This window comes from Acomys minous (assembly GCF_964271855.1).
Source record: "Acomys minous genome assembly, chromosome: 19".
Taxonomy (NCBI): domain Eukaryota; kingdom Metazoa; phylum Chordata; class Mammalia; order Rodentia; family Muridae; genus Acomys; species Acomys minous.
Genome location: NC_140499.1, coordinates 31342575 through 31365514, shown reverse-complemented (window position 1 = coordinate 31365514; position 22940 = coordinate 31342575). Strand labels below are relative to the sequence as shown.

General features: G+C 40.2%; 1 long non-coding RNA gene across 1 annotated transcript; it reads left to right on the top strand.

Moving 5' to 3' along the window:
- The first annotated feature begins 3135 nt into the window (after window positions 1–3135).
- On the top strand, window positions 3136–22888 carry LOC311589958. Its single transcript, XR_014776705.1, has 7 exons — window positions 3136–3237; window positions 6127–6274; window positions 7812–7851; window positions 16386–16507; window positions 16636–16739; window positions 18896–18972; window positions 22752–22888. It is a non-coding gene; the product is annotated as an uncharacterized lncRNA (long non-coding RNA).
- Window positions 22889–22940: the final 52 nt, after the last annotated feature.

Below are 22940 nucleotides of genomic sequence, written 5' to 3'. Positions count from 1 at the left end.
TGATTAAAAAGATAGCCTTAGTAACTAAAAAGATCACCTTGATCTTACTACCACAGTGACTACGTAATGTTTTCTCTGTCTCTGTCCTCTGTGTGTGTCTGTACCACACTGACTACTTAGTGTTCATGCTCTGTCTCTCTGTGTCTCTGCTTCTCTCGGTGTCTCTCTTTGTCTGTCTGCCCAGCGTCCCCTCTCCCCTCCCTTGATCCAGGCAGGGTATGAAGGAATATAGGAGGTAAGGCTGTAGACTGAGCTGGATGGAAAACTCAGAGTAGGCTGCCTAATTTAAACCTGTATCCAATCCAGACTTCTCAAAAAGTCTGTCCTTGCTTTATCAGGCATTTTTCTAACCATTTATGGAGTGTTATTTTTGCTCTCATTTTGCTATAATTTGTGTAGAACTTTTTTTTTTCAACCTTCTGAGGAAGGAAACAGGGTCAGAGGCTGGTGACAGAGACTGGAGATTTGCAGAGGGCTCATCAAGCCTTTGCGAAGCGAACAGCATGCAGAGGAGGCAGTTGATTAACCCGAGGCTCTAGGTCTGGATTCCTGAATGTCATGATTTGATGCATCTCCTAGAAGCTCATAGTTTGTAAACTTAATCCTCAGACTCATATGTTGGTGGTATTTGGAGGGGTAATTAAAGTTTGATGAGGTCACGAGCATGGTATCTTCATGAAAGCACATTGATAGCTTTTATAAGAAAAAGAAAGGAAAAAGCCCGAGCTAGCATCCTTGCTCCGTCTTGCACTGTGATGCCTCCTTCCTCTGTCACCCTTCTAGACTCCCCAGATTTTAGAACTCTGAAAAATACATCTGTGTTGCTCACAGATAACTCAGATACAATTGTTATGTCACAACAGCAGAAAGCAGTCTAAGACACTAGACCACAGATCCATTGCTATATCAACTAGGTCTTCTTGTTTCCTAATCTAAAACTATATGTGCAAAAGATCATGCAAGACTGTGAAGAGAAGTAAGTTTTGTTTATTCTACTGAAATGTTTGGGTTTGTTTATTAAGCCTATGAAGATATCAAAAGATATTGATACCATTTTAGATGTGACAGTGGTTTGCCAAAATATTCCAAGAATCGTAGGACTTCTAGCATTTATGTCTTTTCCACATATTAAACACTAGTTGCATCATTTAATTACCATGGTAAGCAAAGCAAGCATCCCTTCCTGTGTACCAATGCCTTCCATGGCTGGTACTGCATTCTGGCTGTGATCTTCTAAAAGAGGGTGCATTATGAATCTACTCAATGCTTCTTAGCTACTTTGGTAACATGGAGATTAGGATAGGAAAGGACCCAAATAACAAATACAAACAAAAGGAAGCAGAGTCTAGTTAACCAATTTTAGGAGGATCAGAAGTCAGTGACAGGAGCTGTAAGACTTGTCTAGTGGTGCACACCTTTAGTCCTAGCACTGAAGAGGCAGAGGCAGGTAGACCTCTGTGAGTTTGAGGTCAACCTGATCAACATAATGAGTTTTAGGACAGCCAAAGTTACATAGTGAGATCCTGTATGGAAAAAACCGGCCAGCCAGCCAACCAACCAACCAACTAACTAAACAGCAAAAAGACAGAGTTAAGCATCTGAAACCTCTCTAGGCTGTTCCTAGTTACTCTGTCTTCTGCTTCAGCTCCCCATTCCTCCCACAGGGGCTCCACAGGCATTTCAAAAGTGCAATCTCCATCCTGTCTCAGCTTGTGGTTTTGGACCACCCCTTCATGCACATATATCTGAAGCTTGTGGGTGATTCGTTTTTTATCACTAAGTCTGTGGCTGTGACTTCTATTAAAAAATTACATAAAACTAAGAACAAAAATGCAATTCCAGTTTGCTTTTTTTTTAACATATCAACCCCTTCTCATGGTAACTATTCATCTTACAGCCACGATCTTCTCAGTCACCACCTCCCCTTATGCCTTATCCACATTTCTCTCTGTTTCTACCTCTCATTGCCTGTCCCAAACCATCCTTCAAAGCCCAACACCACAACCACTTTTCACCAAAATCCTTTCTAAACATTTCTGGTGCCCACTTCTGTGGATGTAGAAGAATTTCATTTTATTTCATAGTTTTTACATATAAGTCTCATTTCCTCCACATGAACTGGAAATTCCTGGAAAGTAAATGCTGTTACCTTATTCACTGTATAAATTGCCACCCTTAGAGTGATTGATCTCATCTTGGGGTTCTCAATGAGTATGGATCACCCTTTCACAGGGAAAATTCTTCCTGCCTATTTGTTGGAACGCCAGCTGGGATATCAGTTCTTCTTGGGTCTCGAACCTACTAGTTTTACATGAGCACTTTGGCCAGGAGTTCGTCTATAACTGTAGCCATATCATCAGACCTCTTGGATCTCTGGAGCCAGTGACCTCTACGTTGAGATTTCGTGGAACCATTTCAACCAATTTCTTATAAATATTTTCAATAACTCTACAAATATATGCAAATATAATACTCACTATATATATATATATATATATATATATATATATATATATATATATATATACGTGTGTGTGTGAACACATGTGTAAATAAAAAATGAAGTGTGCTTTATTTCTTTGGAAAACCTTTATCGTCATAGATTTGGTACTGAAAAGTGGGGTACTGCTATCCACTATAGCTGTTTCGACAATGGGTAAAGCTTAAAGAACCTACCTCCCCTGAGAAGGGTGTTGGCGAGATGTAGGTACTAGAAGTCAGGTGAGAACAAGAAGCCTGCTTGTGGAAGTTGGAATAATGGTGGTCCTTACTATAATAAGACAAAGTACTTGGCTGTATTGTGTTCTAATGCATTGTGGGAGGTAGAAGTAATAAGTTGTGAAATTAGATGTTTATTTGCCTAGGATGTTTCCTTATCAAAATGCTGAGGATGTGGCCTTACTCCTTTTAACTGTAGTGAAATGTAGAAGGATGATGATTAGGTTGTGAGGAATCAGAACTTAAAGCCATGGGAAATCCTTATCCTTATCCATACTGCTCAGAGTGGAAGACTATTCAAAAGAGAATGGCAAGGCTGTGCCAGGATGATCAGCTGGACACTGAGAAAACATTAAGGAGGACTGTCGGTCAGATGATAAAAACTGTTTGATTGTGAACCTACTTTATCCTTCCAGGAAAAAAAAAAAAAGAATCCTGAAGGTCAACTAAAGGTCATTCCCACCAGGACCCTGTAGGGCAAGACTGAATCCTGTTTGATTTTTTATTTGGCTGCAGTAGGTAAGTGTCTCCATCTAATGCCTCAGGGGTGAGCCACCTTCACAGGGGCAGAGATGCCCACAGGGTCATACTGCCATCCTGATAGGCAGAAAATTTAATCAAGAAGAATTATTCCTGAGCCTTAAGATCTAATTGCATTTTGCTTGCTAGCTTTTGGTGTTATGTTCAGAATACACAGTGTGCCCCCAGGCTCATATGTTTGAACACCTGGTGTTACTGTTTTTGGAGATTGTGGAGCCTCAAGGAGATGGGCCTTGGCTAGCAGAAGTGAGTCATTCGGGACAGTCCTTTGAATGTAAGATATAGCCCAGGCCTGCTTCAGGCTGTTATAGTTGTAGCCCTCTGACAGCTTTGCTTCCCCTGCCATGGTAGACTATAGCATTCTAGACCATGAGCCTAAATAGCCGTTTCCTTTGAGTTGCTTCTGTCTTTTGTGACAGTAATGAGAAAAACAACTAATACACTTGCAATCTTGCATCCTTTTCTTTCATATAACTTCTCCCTCTGAGAATGTGAGTGACTGGCTTACTCTGTCCACAGTTATATTTTTAAAGATGATGCCTTGTTTGGTTCCGTGGGTTTAAATCTAGAAAGGAATTTTGCTTCAGGATAAACTGTATGTCTAGTCCTACCAATGTCTGATTTAGATTCTCTGTGCTATAGACTTAAGAGTTGATACTGGTGTGAGTTGATATCTTCGGAGCTTTGGGGCTGAAATTTATATATTTTGCATGAAGTAGGGAATGAATTTTGAGGCTTGGGAATAAAATGCTATAGATTAAACTGTATAAACTATCTTCTCCTCAAATTTCAAAATGTTGGAAGCCCTACTCCCAGTGTACCTAAATGAGGAGGTGACAAAATTAAATAGTGTCAGAGAGACAGGGCCCTGATTCAATAGGGCTGATGGCCTTTGGAAGACAAGAGGGACACCAGAGCTTTAGTTGCTTTCTGAGTTCATAGACAAAGCAGCTGTGTGAAAGCCAGGAAGTTCTTGCCACTCTGAGTCCATGCCAGACTCTAGAATTGGCAAAAAGCAAGGGTTTCTTGTTTAAGTCATGTGATCTGTGCTGTTGTGTCATGGCTGTTCAGGCTGGCTGATATATAGAGGCTTGTATTGGTTTCTGGATTCTAGAAATCTACACAAGACTTGTCAGCTCTGTGTTATCTTTGAGAAAGAGATTAAAAGTAAGATGCCACTACATTTTTCTCTTATTTACTGAATGTCTCAATTTATACCTCTTTCCAACTGACATTTATAGTGATAAATGGTAGGATGTTATATGAATATGGTAAATACAAATAAACATAAAATGCTGTTAACTATATCATATCCTTAGCATCAGCATAAATAGTTATAAATGTCTTTCTTAAAAGTAAAATTAATGGTCAAAGGAACATTTGAATTTAGCTAAAAATAACATAGATTTTCATGTCCTATTGAATAAACTAAATTGGGAATATAATAAAACCAAAAGAAATTAATTTTGTTTAAAACAAAAGCAAAATGCCAGCTAACTGACAATTGTAGTCATTGGAGCCCGTGAATGAGAGGGACAATGCAGCAGATGACTTCTGGGAAACTAGAGGGAAAGAAATATAAAAATGCTTTATAGATGCCATTAAGTGGCTGGCTATATAATCCTTCATACTTTGAAAATGTAATTTTATTTGTGGGTCCTATAATAGCAATGATAAATGGCATGTCTTATTTTTCCCCATTCTTGGTAATTATTTTTGGTGTATCACTTTGGTTTTTTTTTTCTTACATATTTTTATTGTGACATAATTCAACATATCATAAATATGAACCATATAAGATGTACAGTGCAGTGACTTTTTATATATTCACAAGGTTGTACTCCCGCAACCACTGTCTAATTCTAGAACATTTTTATCAGGCCCTAAAGAAACTCATTGGAAATCACTCTCCATTCCCCAGCCCCAGCATGCTTCTGTCTGAATGTATTTGTCTATAGTAGACATTCCATAAAAGTGAATTAATTTAATATATGGCTTTTTGTCTGTCATATTTCATTTCACATATAGCATGCATCAAGATCTTATTTCTTTTTATAGCTTTGTTGCATTTTTGTTATTGATTTTACTCCAGTGTCTCAGCTTAATTATGAAAATTTCTAGATGTTTTCCTAGTTGAAATACCTCATGTAATAAATAGGTCTATAGCTATGAGACTTGACATGTGCTGTGATAGTTGGTTTTAATGTCAAATTGACACAAATTAGAGTCATCTGAGTAGAGATCCTCAACTGAAGGATTGTTAATTGATGCTGGAAGATCTACCTCAAATGTGTGTGGGATCTTCTGCTAGTAGCTCAGGTAAAGAAGCACATGGCAGGAGGAAGATGGCTCAACCTTTGCTTGGTTGGTGCTAAGTTGACTTATCCTGTTGTTGTTGCTGCTGCTGGTGCTGCTGCTAATGATGATGATGATGATGATCGTGGTGGTGATTGTGGCAGTGATGATGCTGGTGGTGGTTATGATGATGGTGGTGATGATGATGGTGCTAGTGGTGGTCATGAGATGATGATGATGGTGATGATGATGATGGTGGTGGTGGTGATAATGGTGATGATGATGATGGTGCTGCTGCTAATTCTGCTGCTGATGGTGATGGTGATAATAATAGTGATGGTGGTGGTGATGATTATGGTGATGGTGATGATGATAATGCTAATGTTGGTGGTGGTTGTGAGAATATGATAGTGATGTTGGTGGTGATGATTATGGTGATGGTGGTGATGGTGATGATGATAATGGTGATTGTGATGGTAGTGGTGGTGATAATGATAGTGATGGTGGTGATGATGATTATGGTGATGGTGGTGGTGGTGATGGTGATGATGATGGTGTTGGTGGTTCTTTCAGTAATATTAAAAGCAGTGTTTCCAGACCTCCAAGATTGACTAAGGACCATGGCTCTTCAGGAACCCTCTCAGTCTTTTGATGACAGATTGGAACTGCTGAAGCTCCTAGGCTCAAGGACCAAACAACAACGAGGTTGTCAACCTCTCAGGTATAAAACAGCTGTTGTTACTATTTCCATGTTAGCTAATTGAATAAATATATGTATATATTATGTATGTGGGTATGTAATATGTTTGTATGTATACATGTATGTACACATATCCTATCAGTTCTGTTCACCAGAGCAGTGGCTCCCAACCTTCCTAATGTGGCCACCCTTTAAAACAGTTTCTTATGTTGTGGTGACCCCAATCATAAAATTACTTTTGATGGTACTTCATAGCTGTTATTTTGCTCTTGTTATGAATTGTAATGTAAATATCTGTGTTTTTCAGTAGTGTTAGACAACCTCTGTAAAAGGATGATTTGACTCCCAAAGGGGTTGCAACCCACAGATTAAGAACTGTTGCTCTAGAGGACACTGACTAACGTAGTCTCTTAGTGTTATTTGGGGAACTTTAAGGAACTCCAACACAGAATGACTGTCCTACCCCATTGTAGCATACTACCATTACTGCCCTTCTTTTTAAAATGTTAACCCTGTAAGAGATGGTTCAGTGAGCAAATACTTTCTGTGTTTGCCTGAGTTTGACCCCTGGAACCCATGTGAATGTAGAGGCTAGCCAACTTCACATAGTTGATCTCTGACCTCCACATATGCACCATGAAAGGCGTGTCTCCACCTCCCATAGCATGCATGTAAGCACTTGCACATGTGAGAACACACTTTACAAAGGGGAAATAAAATACTGTGGTAGTGGTTTACATGAAATGTCCTTCATAGTCTCAGACAATTAGAAGCTTGGTCTCCGGTTAGTGGCTCTGTTTGAGAAGACTGAGGAGCTATGGCCTTGTTGAAAGGATATGTAACTGGGAGTGGGCTTTGCGAGTGTAAAGGCTTGTGCCACTTCATTCACTCTCTATGATTACTACTTGTGGTTCAATATGTGAGCTCTCAGCCCCCTGCTCCAGCCACCATGCCTCTCCTCTGACATCATGGACTCTTATCCCTCTGGCACCATAAGCCCAAATAAACTCTTTCAAGTTGTCTTTCTCATGGTGTTTTAACACACCCTTATAAAAGGTGTGTTAAATATATGATGGTATAATACAAATGCCATCATTAAACTTCATCATATTGTTGTAAGAAGTGTTTGGTTTGAAAAACTGTGACATTCTTTTAAAAAATATATTGATCTGTAATTAACTTTCAATTGGTCAGTTTAGTTCATCACTGATAGTAAACCAATAATGAAAAATCCCAGTTACAGGCCAGATGTAGTTGCTGGGGATTGAATGTGGCTTCTCTTAAAGTGCAAGAAAAGCAGAAGGAGCTGACTGCTAAACACTCTCTCCAACAATCATATACTAAACCCCTAGTTCATGTCAGAGTCAGTCCCCGCGCTCCACATAACTGTGGAGAATGTCCTGTCCACTGGGTAGATCAGAGTAGGGGTTCAATGTTTACTACTTGTATTGTCCTTTGTTAGTGCAATAGTTTGAGCAGAACCCCTTGGGCCCCATCTACCTGTCACGATGTTCTTATAGGTTTCTATTTCCCCATCTCCTCTATTTCTCTTATCTAGAGTCCAAGTAGGATGTCCTCACCTCTATCCCAATCTCCTGGTAAGTGAAGACTTTCATGGGACATGACTTTTGGGCTAGTGCCCAGTTATAAGTGAGTATATGCCATGTGAGTGTTTCTGCTTCTGGGTTAACTGATTCAGTATGATCATTTCTATTTCCCTCCATTTGTCCACAGATTTTGGGATTTCCTTCCTTTTGATAACTGAATAGTATTCCATAGTATAAATGTATCATAGTTTCTTCATCCATTCTTCAACTGAAGGACATATAGGCTGTTTCCAGAACTCTGGTGCCCCATATTTGACGACCTCCCCTTGGTGGGGAGGCCTGATGGCACTCAAAGAAAGAATAAACAGGCTACCAAGATGAGACTTGATACCCTATGACCATATAGTGGGGGAGGAGGTCCCCCTCGGTCTTAGACCTAGGGGAGGGGAATAGGGTGAAAGCTGGAGGGAGGGAGGAACAGGTGGATACAAGTGATGGGATAACAATTGAGTTGTAATCTGAATAAATTAATTAAATAAAAAATAAACCCCTAGTTCAACAAGATCAGTGCATTCTCTGGGAAAGGAGGGTCTGTGGCTGTCTCCTGTCTCTCAGGGACCCACTTTTGTGCAGGAAGCAGACTTCTGATAAATCCTTCCTATCAGCGTAGTGAATGAGATATCAATAGGATCTATGAAGGCAAAGGGCACAGGTTGGAGCAGAAAGGTGCAACCAGATGACATATGGACAGAGCCTTTGAAACAAAGCATTGGCTAGTGGAAGGAAAGACACAAGGCATAGAAAGCAGAGAAAGCAACCCACAAGTAAGCCCAAAAGAATCACATCATAGGCTGTATTCTGAAATGACAAGAAGACAGTATAGCCAAAGGCAGGAGGCAGGAAGAAAGATGAGATGAAAAAGATGCTAATTATGATAGCTTGGTGTTACCTATGTCTGAGACAGTCTGTGTAAACTGGAACACTGCTAGGCACTGCTTGAGTGTGTTATATTCCCAATGCCATCCAATACTCGCAGCAATCATATATTTATGTGATATCTATAAAACATCTATACAAAATGGATATATTGTGTGTATCTACTTTACAAGGGATGGAAACTAAGGCACAGAACGGCTAAGTATCATGACTCTCTTTCTATAGTGAACTTTGATGGGCCCGCCCTGTGAGCTAAGTGGGACAATTGAACTTCCTCCTGAAAGTGGCAGGACCTAGACGATTATAAACAAGAAAGTAGCCTGACCCTTTTAGAACTGTCACTCCAGCAGAGGTTGAGCAAAAGAAAGGATGTGCAACAGAGGCTGAGAGAACAATCACACGAGCATCTAAACCACACAATGGTGGCTATGCAAGAGAAGAAGAGAGTCGCATTTGTTATTTAGACTCTCAGAGACTGAGAGAGAAAAGGCAGAGTATATATGAACATATATAGACACACGTACAGACATGCTGGAGGAGGCAAAGAAAGCCAGCACAGAGCAATCCCCTCCTTAGCTGCCAAAGCCGACTTCAAGAGAGGCCGTATAGAGGGAAAAGAGGTCATCTGAATGAGTGGAAGATTTATTCTGACCGCATGTCCACAGGGGGAAACATTGTAAACCATCATTTTTAGTTTTGCAGCTGTAGGCCATTAAGTAAGGATCTATCGTACCATTTCTAGTTTGCTGAGCAACAGAATCTGCAAAGTCCTTGGCTGCCTTTGGAGCATGAAGGACCTTGATGAGATGGTCAAGTGAGTAGAGGCCCAAGATCGCTCCCAGCTTGGAGTCAAGCTGAGCCTGAGAGATTTGGAGGGTTCCTTCAAGTGTACAATCTCCTGGGGCAGTGGGTCTCAACCTTCCTAATGCTGTGACCCTTTAAGACAGTACCTAATGTTGTGGTGGCCCCAATCATAAAATTATTTTTGTTGCTACTTCATAGCTGTGATTTTGCTACTGTTTTGAATCAAAATGTAAATATCTGTGTTTTCCATGATCTTAGGTGAACAAAGTTATTTGACACCCCACCCCCACCCCCCAGAAAGGGGTTATGACACACAGGTTGAGAACCACAGCATTAGGGAGAGAGATAACTGCCGTCCTAGTTGGCTTGTCTAGCCTAGTCAACTATCGTAAATAAGTGACTTTCGAAGAGGAACATTGAGCTTGAGGAGTGAGCAGACCTGACAGTGCTCATCATATCGGGTTTCTGTTATATGATTACTCAATTCAAGAGGCTCCCCAGGGCTTTTATAGGCTATTGACCATTGAATGCAACACTCCAAAGAACTGGCAGGAATTAAACCCAGAGCCAGGGTCAAACTAGGTCAGGACTCCAGACATCAGCCAGGTGGAATATAGAGACCAACCTACTTCAGCCACTCATGCACCAGTTGGGCCACTGAAATTGCAAGCCCTGTCTTACTATGGTGGCTAGGTGGTTGATGAAGAAGCAACTTCTTCTCATACACTACCCAGGGGTCTACAGAGGTTAGATTTGGCAACAGAGCAGTGTTTTGAAGAAACAATAAGACTTTGGGAACTTGATGGCATGGAACCTACATAATGGAATGAGAACCGACTCCTGCAAGTCGTCCTCTGACTTCCACACATGCACCGTATCAATCACTAAGTGCTAATAGGTAACTTCTCCTCGTCCTTGCCTTCAGCCGTTCTCATCTGGCAACCACCATTTTCTCAACTTCCATGATACTGCAAATGACAGCTGGTACTTCACTTTTTGAGCTTGGCTTATTTCACTTACTGCAATGATTGCCAGTTTTCTCCATGGTGTCACAAATGACGGGACATCACTCCTTTTCAATGGCAGCAAAGTATTTGGTGTTGTACCATAGTTTCTTTACTCAGTCATCTGTTGAAGGACACACATGTTCTACGTCTTCTCTGTTGTGAATGGTTCTCAAATGAACACAGATGTGCATCTGTCTTTGCTATGTGATGTTATTTCTTTGATATATATGTCCAAAAGTGAGAACACTGGATCAGTGGTAGTTATAGTTTTAATTTTTTGAGGACTCTTCATTTCTATTGCTTGCCATCTGGCTATACTAATTTATATTCCCACTAACATTGTACAAACATCCTTTCTCTTTACATCTCACTAGCACTTGCTATCTTTAGTCTTTTTTATAAAAGCCATCCTTACTGAGATACTTTTTTTTTTTTAGCTTTTTCTTCCAAAATCAAATTTGAAAGCAGTGACTCTCCCTGCCCCCTCCCTTACACACACATTGCAGTAATGGTTAGGTCTAAGAACAGACTCCGCTAAAGATGCAGGAGTTTACTATGGCTTTCTCTTCCCTCTTCTGCTTGGTGGACAAAGCTCATGCAGGCACAGGCGCACCACCGCCTCTTCTCTACCTTCCCTGTGAGGCCCTGGTTTGAGGGCTGAATCTGTGTCTTCACTTTGTGGTCCTAAGGCATCCTCAGAAGTGAAAACTATTCAATAGGAATTCCTGTAATTCAGCATCTTCCCATAGGAGTTAGGTCCTGAAAGTAGGGCACAGATGAGCATAGAGTGAGAAATGAAGATTCCAGAAGGCCAGGAAAGATCCCCTCAGATGCCAGCCAGGTTTTATTTTAGTGAGCCTGGCGAGAGTTCAGCAGCTTTGCAGCTGTCAATGAGATGCCATCGTTAAGCAATTAAGAACACAGCCAGGAGTAAGAAAAACCAAAATAGATGCCCACCGTGTTTCATTAGGGACAGTACACTTAGAAGAAACAGATTGGATAAATAGTGACTGCTCTTAGAATAAATAAACTGCCTCAAGCTTCAGGAATCGTGGAGAAAGTGTCTAATGCCAGGTATGGGCCAAAGAGCCCTCAAGACAGTTCAGAGACCTCAAATACAGGAAGGGTCAAGAAAGCTTGAAGAAACTGAGCAATCGTTATCTTACATCTTTTTTTCTCCCTCTTAGATTTCAAGGAACTGCCAGTCACGGGAGACCTAAGTCCTATAGTTTCGGTTTCTGACCTTGACCTCCTTGCTGTTCTTCTAAGACTTGGGCAGGCTCCAGCCCCAGCCTGTGCCTGCTGTTCACATTTTCCCGTTGTTCTAGTTAGCTTTTCATGATTACGGAAAGGGCTGATTTTACCTTGTAGCTTACAGTCCATCATCCAGGGCATCCAGGGCAGGATGCAAGCTAGGAACTGAAGCAGGAACCACAGCAGAGTGCTGCTCCTAGCCTCACAGTCAGATTACCTTTCTTACACAACCCAGGTCCATCCACCACCCACAGTGGAATGCACCTCCTTAAATCGTTCAGCAGTCAAGACAATTCCCCACACCTATGCCCGCCAGCCAATGTACAAAGACATTGCTCCTATTGAAGGTCCTTCTTTCCAGGTGTGTCAAGTTGACACCAAGATTAGCCCATCATACCTGTGACACTTCCTTTGGAACATAGCTCAGTAATTTCAGAATGATTATGATTCCCCTTTTCCTTAGTGGTACGGATAGCTATTTCATGTGCATTTAACCTCATCACTTGCTCATCTTGAGTGTTCTTTCTAATAGCTGGAGGAGGGATGTCTCCCTTTGCCTTGATGAGACCCATGTGGCATTCATTACACAGGTGACACTCAACAAATCTACGATGAATGAATTAAAAACTACTTGAATCCAGCCGATGACGCTTAAGACCAGATATTAGAGACTGTGAAAAGCAGTCTCTGCCTTCCTAGAACCCATCGCCCCAAGGGGAAAACCCTGAAGTAGGGATGGCAGAAAAGCTCTCTCAATTTCTATTGTCTAAAAACTGCAGGAAATTGTTGTCAACGAAAGGTAGAAACTCTAATCTATTTTCTGGGAAATGTTTTCTTTATCATGGTAGATAAGCACATTTAAGTTATACAAGACAAGGAAAGGTCACTTGAAAACAGAACTTCAGTTCAATTTAACAGCATAGTGATCCCAGGCTCAGGGGCCACTGTTCTTGATATTTGAAGGGAAAGGAAACCTGAGGTTATTTTTACATTTTTAAAAAATTTATTTTTTATAAAGGACAGAATGAAATGTAACAAATCAATTAGAACATGGCAATGGCCCACTGTAACCTTGTGAGTGGGCTCAATAGTTTAGTTACCCCAACCATTTTCTATAGTCTTTGGGGTGAGGGAGTCAGTTATAAAATGAGGTTTCTAGCTTTCTAGTTCACAAGATAGATAGCCGAGATTTAAAGTGGCCCTAAAGCTGACATTAATATCTAAACCCCAACTTATTTAGAAATATTTTTTCCTGCAACCTCAAGCATTCAGACAAGGGATGGTTACTATCTCGAGCTTTAGAAATGTACTAATGTACTAAGAAATTTTACTCAGAGAGAACCGTGGACGTGAATTATTTTATTGTATAGGTCATTACCACTTAGTTTCTAAGCCTTAAGCAGCAGGCAGAGCCTGTTAGAGGGCGGAAAACTCAGTTAAAAATGATATGCTCATCTCTTTTAATGCAGTGTGCAGGGATCATCATAAGAAGCGATCAAGAATAAAACCAAGCATGACTACACAGAGAAATGGCTGCACGGGCTGACACAAGCCTTAACTCTGGGAAGACACGGCATAGGACATAACACAATAGCATCAGGCTGTGCACATATCTATAGAATTTAAAACGAGTGAAAACTACAGTGATGCCTGAAAAAAGAGAGCAATATAACCCACTAAGTTAAGCACCTTACCAATGTTTGGTGGAAAGGTATCACAACAAGAAAGAAGAAAAGGGAGGCATTCATGTGGGTGGGGGAAAGGTTCTAACCTGTTAATCCAGCAGGTGGGTGGAGAAAAGGTGAAGGACAGCAACTTAGCAGTTGAAACAAAGCTGAGCAGACCACAGTACTTTGTCCTGTGTAAAATCAGTAACATAGCTACACACCAGACAGCTAAGGAGGTCCTGGGAGAAATTAACTCAACGACTAACATAGAAAGGTAAGATGTTAATGCTTCAGTTTTGTAGACAATCTCATTTGAAGAAGGAAAGGACTTCTCATCAAGGGTGTCTGAAGCTATTAGAAATGACATCACAGACAATAGACATGGGTCGGATGGCATTTGCAGAAGTAGGATAAACAGCGGAAGAGCACCAGCATCTGAGATTGTGGCCCATAACCAACTTTTATATATGTTTTATAATAATTGAAAAAGCATATTAATTTAGAAATAACTATTTGTTAATTGTTCGTGATGTTATGATAACCCAAAGTCTGAATGAGAAATGGTCAAGAACCTTCATAAGGGAAAAAATTATCTTGGTGCTGCACAAAGGAACACGAACAAAACAAAAGAAATTCCTAAAGGCTATTTTTTATTATTTTATTTTATTTTATTTTATTATCAGACAAGGTGCCAAGAACCCAACATGAACACACTCCCTAAAAAGGCCTCTGTCTTCTATCCCTAACATTTGTGGTGACTGTATCTCATTCCATTGGTGGGTGTTCAACTCCACAGTTTGATGTCACTGGATAATCTGTGCAAAGAAGAAAGAAGACTCAGGAAATATGGGCCCATGTCAGGCTGACAATCTTTGATAGAAGAACAAAGTAACAACAACAACAACAAAATAGTTACTTACTCTTGTCTTGTACAACATTGCCAGAAAGTTAAAGTGGAAGGAGGAAAAGAAAGTTAGGAAACTTAATTTCTCCCAGGTCGAGAATTTGTATGCAATGACAGAAAACTTGGAAATAACTGTGTTCTTTAATTTAAAAAATATTTATCTGTTGTATATGGCAGGAAGTGTGGGAGAGAGGTGGGCACGCTTATGTCCTGTCACACTTATATCCTTCCACCATGTGGGTTTTGAGGATTGAATTCAGGTCACCACGCTTGGTAACAAATGCCTTTATCTGCTGAGCCAGTTTATCGGCTCCAAATTGAGTGGTTGAAATGATGTGTAATAGGAACGGAAGGAAGGAAAAAATAAAAGAAGAAAAGGGAGGGAGGAAGAAATGCAAATTAAGAAGGAAGCAAAATTACAGTTATAAAGTAGCAATGTAAATAATTATATGGTTAGGGTGGGACGGGAATCACCACAACATGAGGAATTGTAGTAACAGTTGTGGCATTCATTCAGAAGGTTGAGAACCACTGGTCTAGACTGCTCAGTTGTAAACCATTTCGCCTCCAGCGGGGAAGACCTCTCAGTTGTAATCCTTAAGCACATTTAGTTTCTTCTTGGTGGTACCAAAGTTCAATTACTTGGTGCTTTAAAACTGAAAGGAGGGTGGGAACAGGAAGATAAGAGCGAGGAGATTACAATTGGGCTGTAATGTGAATAAGTAATAATAATAATAATAATAAGTTTTAAAAAGAATATAAACTATAATGTATGGCAGAGAGAAAGAACCTTCAGACTTTAATATGCATTTTCTGAATTGTGTTTTACTAAGTAAAATGTAAAACTTGTAGCTGTTTATGAGAAAAAAAACTGAAAGGATATTATTTGACAACAACCTGATCATGAATTGAGTTTTTACAGAAAGGAATTCTAAATTCTAAAAACAAAAAATACTATATTTATTTGTGTTACTAGATCTTTTAAGTTAGGATTTTACAAGGAGCTATTTTCATTTGATCTTGGCTCTTTAAACTCCTTCGGCCTGCTCTGTTCTTACTCGCTGGCTTTATTTGTTTTCACTTGTCCTCAGTCTTCTTCCACTGATGCTTCGTCCCACTCCCACACAAAGGAAGGCTGTCAGGTCCGCGCCTTCTTCCAACAACTTCAAAATCCTTGTTTTATCCACTTCCTGATGGTCTGACCATGGAAGCAAGAAGCCAATTTAAATACAGATAGAACACAGAGCTTAAATCATTACATTTGGACCACAAATTTGGCTCTCATCTGAGCCACCAAAAGTTATACATTTCTCAGAATACATGGTGATGGGCAGAGCATTATATTTTTAGGGAAACAATTTTTCCTTTTGGCATTATGTTCTGAATGAAGTTTCTCATGTTTCATTACACTGAAAAATTGCCTCCAAATTAAAAAAAAAATCCTTTTCTAAAAAAGACTATCTCTCTAATGTAAGCTAAAATCGGAGCTCTGGTTGGAGAGCTGGCTGAAGAATTAAGAGAACTCTGCTTTGCAGAGGATGAGGTTAGGTTCCTAGCATCCACAGAATGGTTCACACCTGAGTTGTGACTCCAGTTCTAAGTGATCCGGTGCCCTCTTCTGGCTTCTGCAAGCACTGCATGCATGTGGCACACACACACACACACACACACACACACACACACACACACACACACACACACGCAAAACACTCACCTACAGAATAAAAATAAATAAATCTAAAAATTAAAAAAGGACACAGAACTTAAAGAGAACTCAGTGAGAATCTGGAAAACAATACAAACAAGGTCACAGGTATTTTGGGGTGATCTGGCTCAACCCATAAGAGGAAACAGAGTCAATCTTCTTTGTTACTTTGCCAACTAGGATGTGGGTATAAGTTGTTATACTGTGGTGACCCAGTCCATACTTGTGTCTCTCAGATATTTTATAGAAGGAACAGTTTTCCAGCCACCCTTTTATGCCCCATTTTCTTTCTCTCCCTTGTTCCACAGCACATGCACTTCTTCTAGCCTTTTCTTCTTAGTGGTTCTATGTCACTTTGATAATGAGCATGAGAAACAGGATCCTCCTCAGAATGTGGAGGGGGCAGAAGATGGGCCAGGAAGGCCAGGAGGTGAGTGGTCATATGAGCTGCCACCTGTCATTCATTTTTCATCCTTTACATGTACATTAGCTCTGTTAAATTTCAAAATAATTCTTTGTAGTGATTGCTTTTGCTTTTTTCCCCCTTCCTGTCTGCAGAAAAGCAAATGAGTCCAGAGAGTTTGTGGATTTCCTTCAATGTCTCACAGAGGAAAAATGGCTCAGTTGAAAGTGTGAACCCTAGTCTAATAAGGACCTAGAAGGCAAGTTTTCTATGTGATTGGAGAAATCGTTGTTCTCTGAAGGTCAAATGAAACAGTGATAATTTTGATATCCTCTTACCAAAGCAGAGGGGACTAAAGTTACCCGAATCACAGGAGTTTCTCACTACTTAACTGAGAATACATGGTTGTATTCTGCTTGTCAAAAAAACAAAAACAAAACAAAACTGAGGAGACAGGAGTTGTTAAAAGGAATGAGTGTATTTATACTTTGTTCCAGAACATAAAAGAAAAAAGTTCTCAGTTTCTCCCTGCCTTCTTCTCTGTATCAATGTTTAGATTGTAGAAAGGCTGAAATAAAAGACAGAAACTAGGTGTTCATTGCTTCAGTTATGTAATAAGGTATTAGAGTTGTGAGATAGTCTTTTTCCCCCTAGCTTTATTTTTTTTATTAATTTTATTAATTCATTCACATTACATCTCAATAGTTATCCCATGCCTTGTATCCTCCCATTCCTCCCTCCCTCCCACTTTCCCCCTACTCCCCTTCCCTATCACTGTGAATGAGGGGGACCTCCTCCCCCTGTATGTGCTCATAGGGTATCAAGTTTTTTCTTGGTAGCCTGCTATCCTTCCTCTGAGTGCCACCAGGCTTCCCCATCCAGGGGACGTGGTCAAATATGGGGCACCAGAGTTCATGTGAAAGTCAGTCCCCACTCTCCACTCAACTGTGGAGAATGTCCTGTCCAAAGCCCAGGCCTTAAGGTCAACAATTAATAAATGGGACCTCATGAGGCTGAGAAGCTTCTGTAAGGCAGGAGACACTGTCAACAGAACAAAGCAACAGCCTACAGACTGGGAAAAGATCTTCACCAACCCTACATCTGACAAAGGTCTAATATCCAAACTATATAAAGAACTCAAGTAATTAAACACCACCAAACCAAATAATCTAATTGAGAAATGGGGCTCAGAACTAAACACAGAATTCTCGGCAGAGGAATATCAAATGGCTGAGAAACACTTAAAGAAATGCTCAACATCTTTAGTCATCAGAAATGCAAATCAAAACGACTCTGAGATTCAATCCTATACCTATCAGTATGGCTAAGATCAAAAATTCAAGTGACACTACATGCTGTCGAGGATGTGGAGAAAGAAGAACACTCCTTCATTGCTGGTGGGAATGCAAACGAGTACAGCCACTTTGGAAATCTATCCGGTGCTATCTCAGAAAATTGGGAATAGGGCTTCCTCAAGACCCAGCTGTTCTACTCCTTGGAATATACCCAGAAGATGCTCCACCACACAACAGGGACATATGCTCTACTATGTTCATAGCGGCCTTATTCATAATAGCTAGAATGTGGAAACAGCCTAAGTGTCCCTCAGTAGAAGATTGAATAAAGAAACTGTGGTACATTTACACTATGAAATACTACTCAGCTATTAAAAACAAGGAATTCCCAAAATTTGTGGACAAATGGATTGAACTAGAAATGATCATAATGAGTGAGTTAACCCAGAAGCAGGAAGAGTCAAATGGTATACACTCACTTATATCCAGACACTAGTCCAAGGGGCATGTCCCATGAAAGTCTTCACTTATCAGGAAGGTGGGACAGAGGGGAGGACATCCTATTGGGACTCTAGGTGAGAGAAGCATGGGAGAATGGGGAAATAAAAGGATCCAGAGGGTCCTAGAAACCTACAAGAAGAACATTATGACAGGCAGATCTGGGCCCAGGGGTCCTGCTCAAACTATGGCACCAGCCAAGGACTACATGTAAGTCTTTTCCCAGGAGGTAGCTTCTCGTTTGGGAGAGATACTCAGACACTAGGGCAACAGGGGTTCAGTCCATTTTGCTGCCATGGTAGGATTTTCTGAAGATTGTTTTGAAGGACTCAATTATCCTGTTACACTATCTCTGGTTCTCAGCCATCCCAGTGGTTTGCACCCTGCATGTGTGTTTGGGAGGTATTCACATGGGTGCTGTTCCTAACACTAGACTAAGAGCAGATGTGCGGCAGAACAGGGAAGTGTCATTACATGTGTCTTCAAGAGTGAAGTCGTTAATTACACTCTTAACTTTCCCATTAATGTATGCTTGATAAAAACTCTATGTTTTGTGGCCTTCATAACTTCAGTTTCAATAATGTCAGAAAATACAGAAAAGCTCTTACATTCTCAATTATAGCTCATTTCCAGCAAAAGAATACCTACTAAAAGCAGCAAAGACAGAAGGCTCACGGGGCAGAAACTAGGGAAGTACAGGTAAGACTCCAGATGCCCTTTCTCTCTGGAATTTGTCTGGTTTTGTACTTTTTATTGGTCCATTTTAATTGCATTGTCCACACCTGCTTTTGTGTGACAGTGGCAAAGCTGCACTGCATAGAGCTGCAAGAGCCCATGTGACCTGAAAAGTCTGAAATTTTATCTTGTTTTTATAAGAAAGGACTTGACAACCCTCACTCAGACAGTAAACTGGACGTGGCATAAATACTGGTGAGGTGGGGTTTTGTCTTAAGGCACCAGTTTTCCTGTTAGGTAGGTCTGTGTCCTTGAACCAAACCCTTAACTTCCTGTCCCTTTTCCCATCCAAAAAGAATACTGTGGTCTTGTTCCTTGCCTGTCTTTGTCTAAATCAGCTATAGCCAGGTATTATGACCCTTGATGCCTGAAAAATGTATTCATCTACTCTTTGTTAAGAAGGTTGTCTACTTGTAGAAAAATAGACCCCTCCTTCATGGACTTCCACTTATTATTTTAAAGGAGTGAAAAGCATTTACAGCACTGACAGTCCTGCTTGTCGCATAGCCAGAGCCCATATAAGGTCCTCTCTTTAAAATCTATGAAATAAAACAGGAAGTGGTGAGGAGACAAAAAACTTCATTCTTAAAGACCCTTATTAGACCATCTACTCATGCACACCCTACTCAGAAATGTAAGCTCTTAAGGGGCCGTCAGAGAGGCCTCATCTAGTCCTGCTAACCAGCATCTCCCAATTAAAATATCTTAATTTGATATTTAACAACCGCAAAGTGGGATTGTGTTAATGAAGACTACAACTCCACTAACATGGCAGATTGAAAACCACACCACCATCATTCTGTAGCACCCGCCTCTAAGAGCTGGAGCCTCTTTACCGCCTGAGTCTTTGACCCACAAAATGTACCTGAAATGTTCTTCCTAACGTGGAACTTCTAGAACTCAAAGACTTTGTGGCCTTGAGATTTGTTTTCTCAGAATGTAGCCCAGACCATCTTACGAAGGAAATAGGAGAGGATGAGACATCAAGTGATGGAGAGAGAGGTTGCTGGAGACAGCCATGTCAGCTATCAGTCAGGAGAGTTTGGCCATGGAGTATGGTCCTTGAATTGGTTAGTTTTATATTGCTGTCATGAAATACCACAAGCAAGGCAATATACAGAGCAAAGAGTTTATTTGGCTGTACGGTTTCAGAGGGATTAAGAGTCCATCATGGCAGAGGTTTTTGAGGCAGGGAGACACACTTTAAATCCAGATCTATTCTGGCCCACACCTTCTGCTGGAAGCCTCTATGAGGACATGGAAGAAGGAAGCTTTTGCTTTTTGCCTGCTTGCTCTCACCTTGCCAGCAGGTCAGTTCCTTTACTAGCACTGGAGCCTACTGCTACAGGATTCCAGCACACTGAAAACCAGATGAGACATCCGACCTTGTGAACAGAACAGCTACTGGATTCTTGCACCTTCTATCCATAGGCATCCATTGCTGCACTAGCTAGACCACAGACCAGAAGACATTCTAAGAAACCCCCTTTCTCTATGCATACAAACATACATGCAAACATACATACATGGATACACTCACACATGTTCATTTTGTCCATACTGTTATTCTGGAGAACCTTAATACTCCCAGTGTAGGTGACTTGAGTAAGAATGGCGCCCATAGGATCATATATTTGAATACTTGATCACTAGAAAGTGGTGCTCCTTGAGAGGGATGAAGTGGCTTGTTTAGACTAGATATGGCCTTGATAGAGAAAGTGTGTCACTAGGGATAGGCTTTGGGCTTTCAAAAGCTCAACACAGGCTCAGTGTGTCTGCCTGTGAAGCCAGGTGTAGAACTCTCAGCTGCCTCTCCAGTACCAGGTCTACTCACATTCCACCTTGCTCCCCGCCATGACTACAACAGACTAAACCTCTAATACTGTGAGGCAAGCTATATCAAATGTTTTCCTTTATAAGAGTTGCTGTAGTCATGGGGTCTCTTCACAGCAATAGAGCACTGACTAAGACACTCAATTTGTCCAATTTGTTGTGTTGATGACTGTGGTATTTTCTCTGAAACAATTAAACAGTTTTGCATGCCAGCGTTGAGCACTAGGGAATTTTTATTTAATCACTTTGTACTTGCTAGGCAAAATTTATAAAGTTATAATAGCTAGCTTAGATAGAATTTAATGAAATTCACTAATAACTAGCCTTTAGAAATGATAATCTCATCAAAATCACAGCAGTTATTATTTTGGTCACTGTTATTTATGCAATTTCTTTAATAATCATGTACGATAGCTACTTAGTTAATACATTGCAGCATTTTTTTGAAATGAGTAATATTTTAAGCCATAGAACAAAGCTCTCATGATAAAATTGCAAAAAGTTGTGTGTAGAGGATGTCAGCTGAGAGGTGGTGTGCTATAGGGGCTGTTGAACAAGTTGCCTGTTTGTGTAAGTCAATTGTATTGGAATGTGTCCCTGTCTTTTAGACTTGTGTTATTTGTGGCTTCTTTTTTCCCATAATGAGTAGTTTGAGTAGTTGTACCAGAGACCAGCAGAGCAGAGTAGTGACAATAGAGACCAAAGACCTGCAATGCCTGGCATATTTATTTTCTAATTTATTATAGAGAAAAAAAATCTATTAGTTCTTCATATGTCTAAGTGATTAAGAATCCAATATTTTGTTTATTTACCATAGTCAAGGAGCTTTGATGGACAGGGTCTATATTATTCAGGGTTCTCTAAAGGAACAAAGCTGACAGAACACACACACACACACACACACACACAGACACACACACACACAAATTCATATGTGTATGTATATATACACATACATGCAGGTATATCTATACATACACATATATGTGTATGTGTGCATATATATATATATATATATATATATATATATATATATATATATATATATATATATATATATATATATATATATATATACTTTCTCTAGCAAGGCTGTACTACCTTAAGCCTCTTCAAACTTGCAAAAAAAACTCGAAACAAAGTCTTCAAATCCCTCAGTCTGTGGGGAGTTCAAGCCACTACAATAAATATCCTTAACACTCTTGAGTACCTACTTCAGAAAATAGAAAACTGTATTTTGCTATTAAAAATCTTATTCATATAGCTGGGCATGGTGATGCATGTCTTTAATCCTAGAACTGGGGGCAGAGGCAGGCAGATCTCTGAGTTTGAGGCCAGGCTGGTCTAGAGTGAGTTTTAGGACAGTAAGGGCTACACAGAGAAACTTTGTCTTAGAAAACAAAAACAAAATGAACAACAACAACAAAAGCTTGTTCACATCATAATACTAAGAAAACACTTGGGGAATAAAAGAAAAATAAATTTGGATAAGCTAAAACTAATCATTTTAATTTTCTAGTTCTATGTGTGATAACCTATGATGAATATCTCAGAAATATGAACCAGGAAGCTTTTCCCTACACCGATTTTTCAGTATTACAAAAGAACATACTCACCTTGTCTCACATAGTCTTATTTGATGCAGATTTAAATTTTTGATAGGTCACACTGTAGTAGATATAAACATGTTTTTGTTTTGATCCCAAGTGTGGGACGTGAAACGGACTTGTATAAGGGTGTGTGATGCTTGTCTAAGATGTTTCTCTGCATGAGGGGGCACAGTGTTTGCCAGTTGCAGAGTCCTGGTATGGACTCTGAGAGAAGATAAATATAAGCTCCCAAACAGAGGCTTGGCTTTTGGCTTTTGCATCCGTTCACATCAGCGTGGCTGTTCATTGCTTTTCTTCAAGACACTCGTAGGGAGAAATGTGCCAGAAAATGCTTTGAGGATCCAGTTTCCAGCTGCTGCACTTGCTGTTGCTTTTGGTGAATTTTTGATTTGCTGTTTAGTGGGTCTTCTGGAATCTTAAAGAGGAGGAGCTGGATCACCCCAAGGTAGTGAATCTAAAAATGGTCACATCTCCTGTTTCCATTACCTT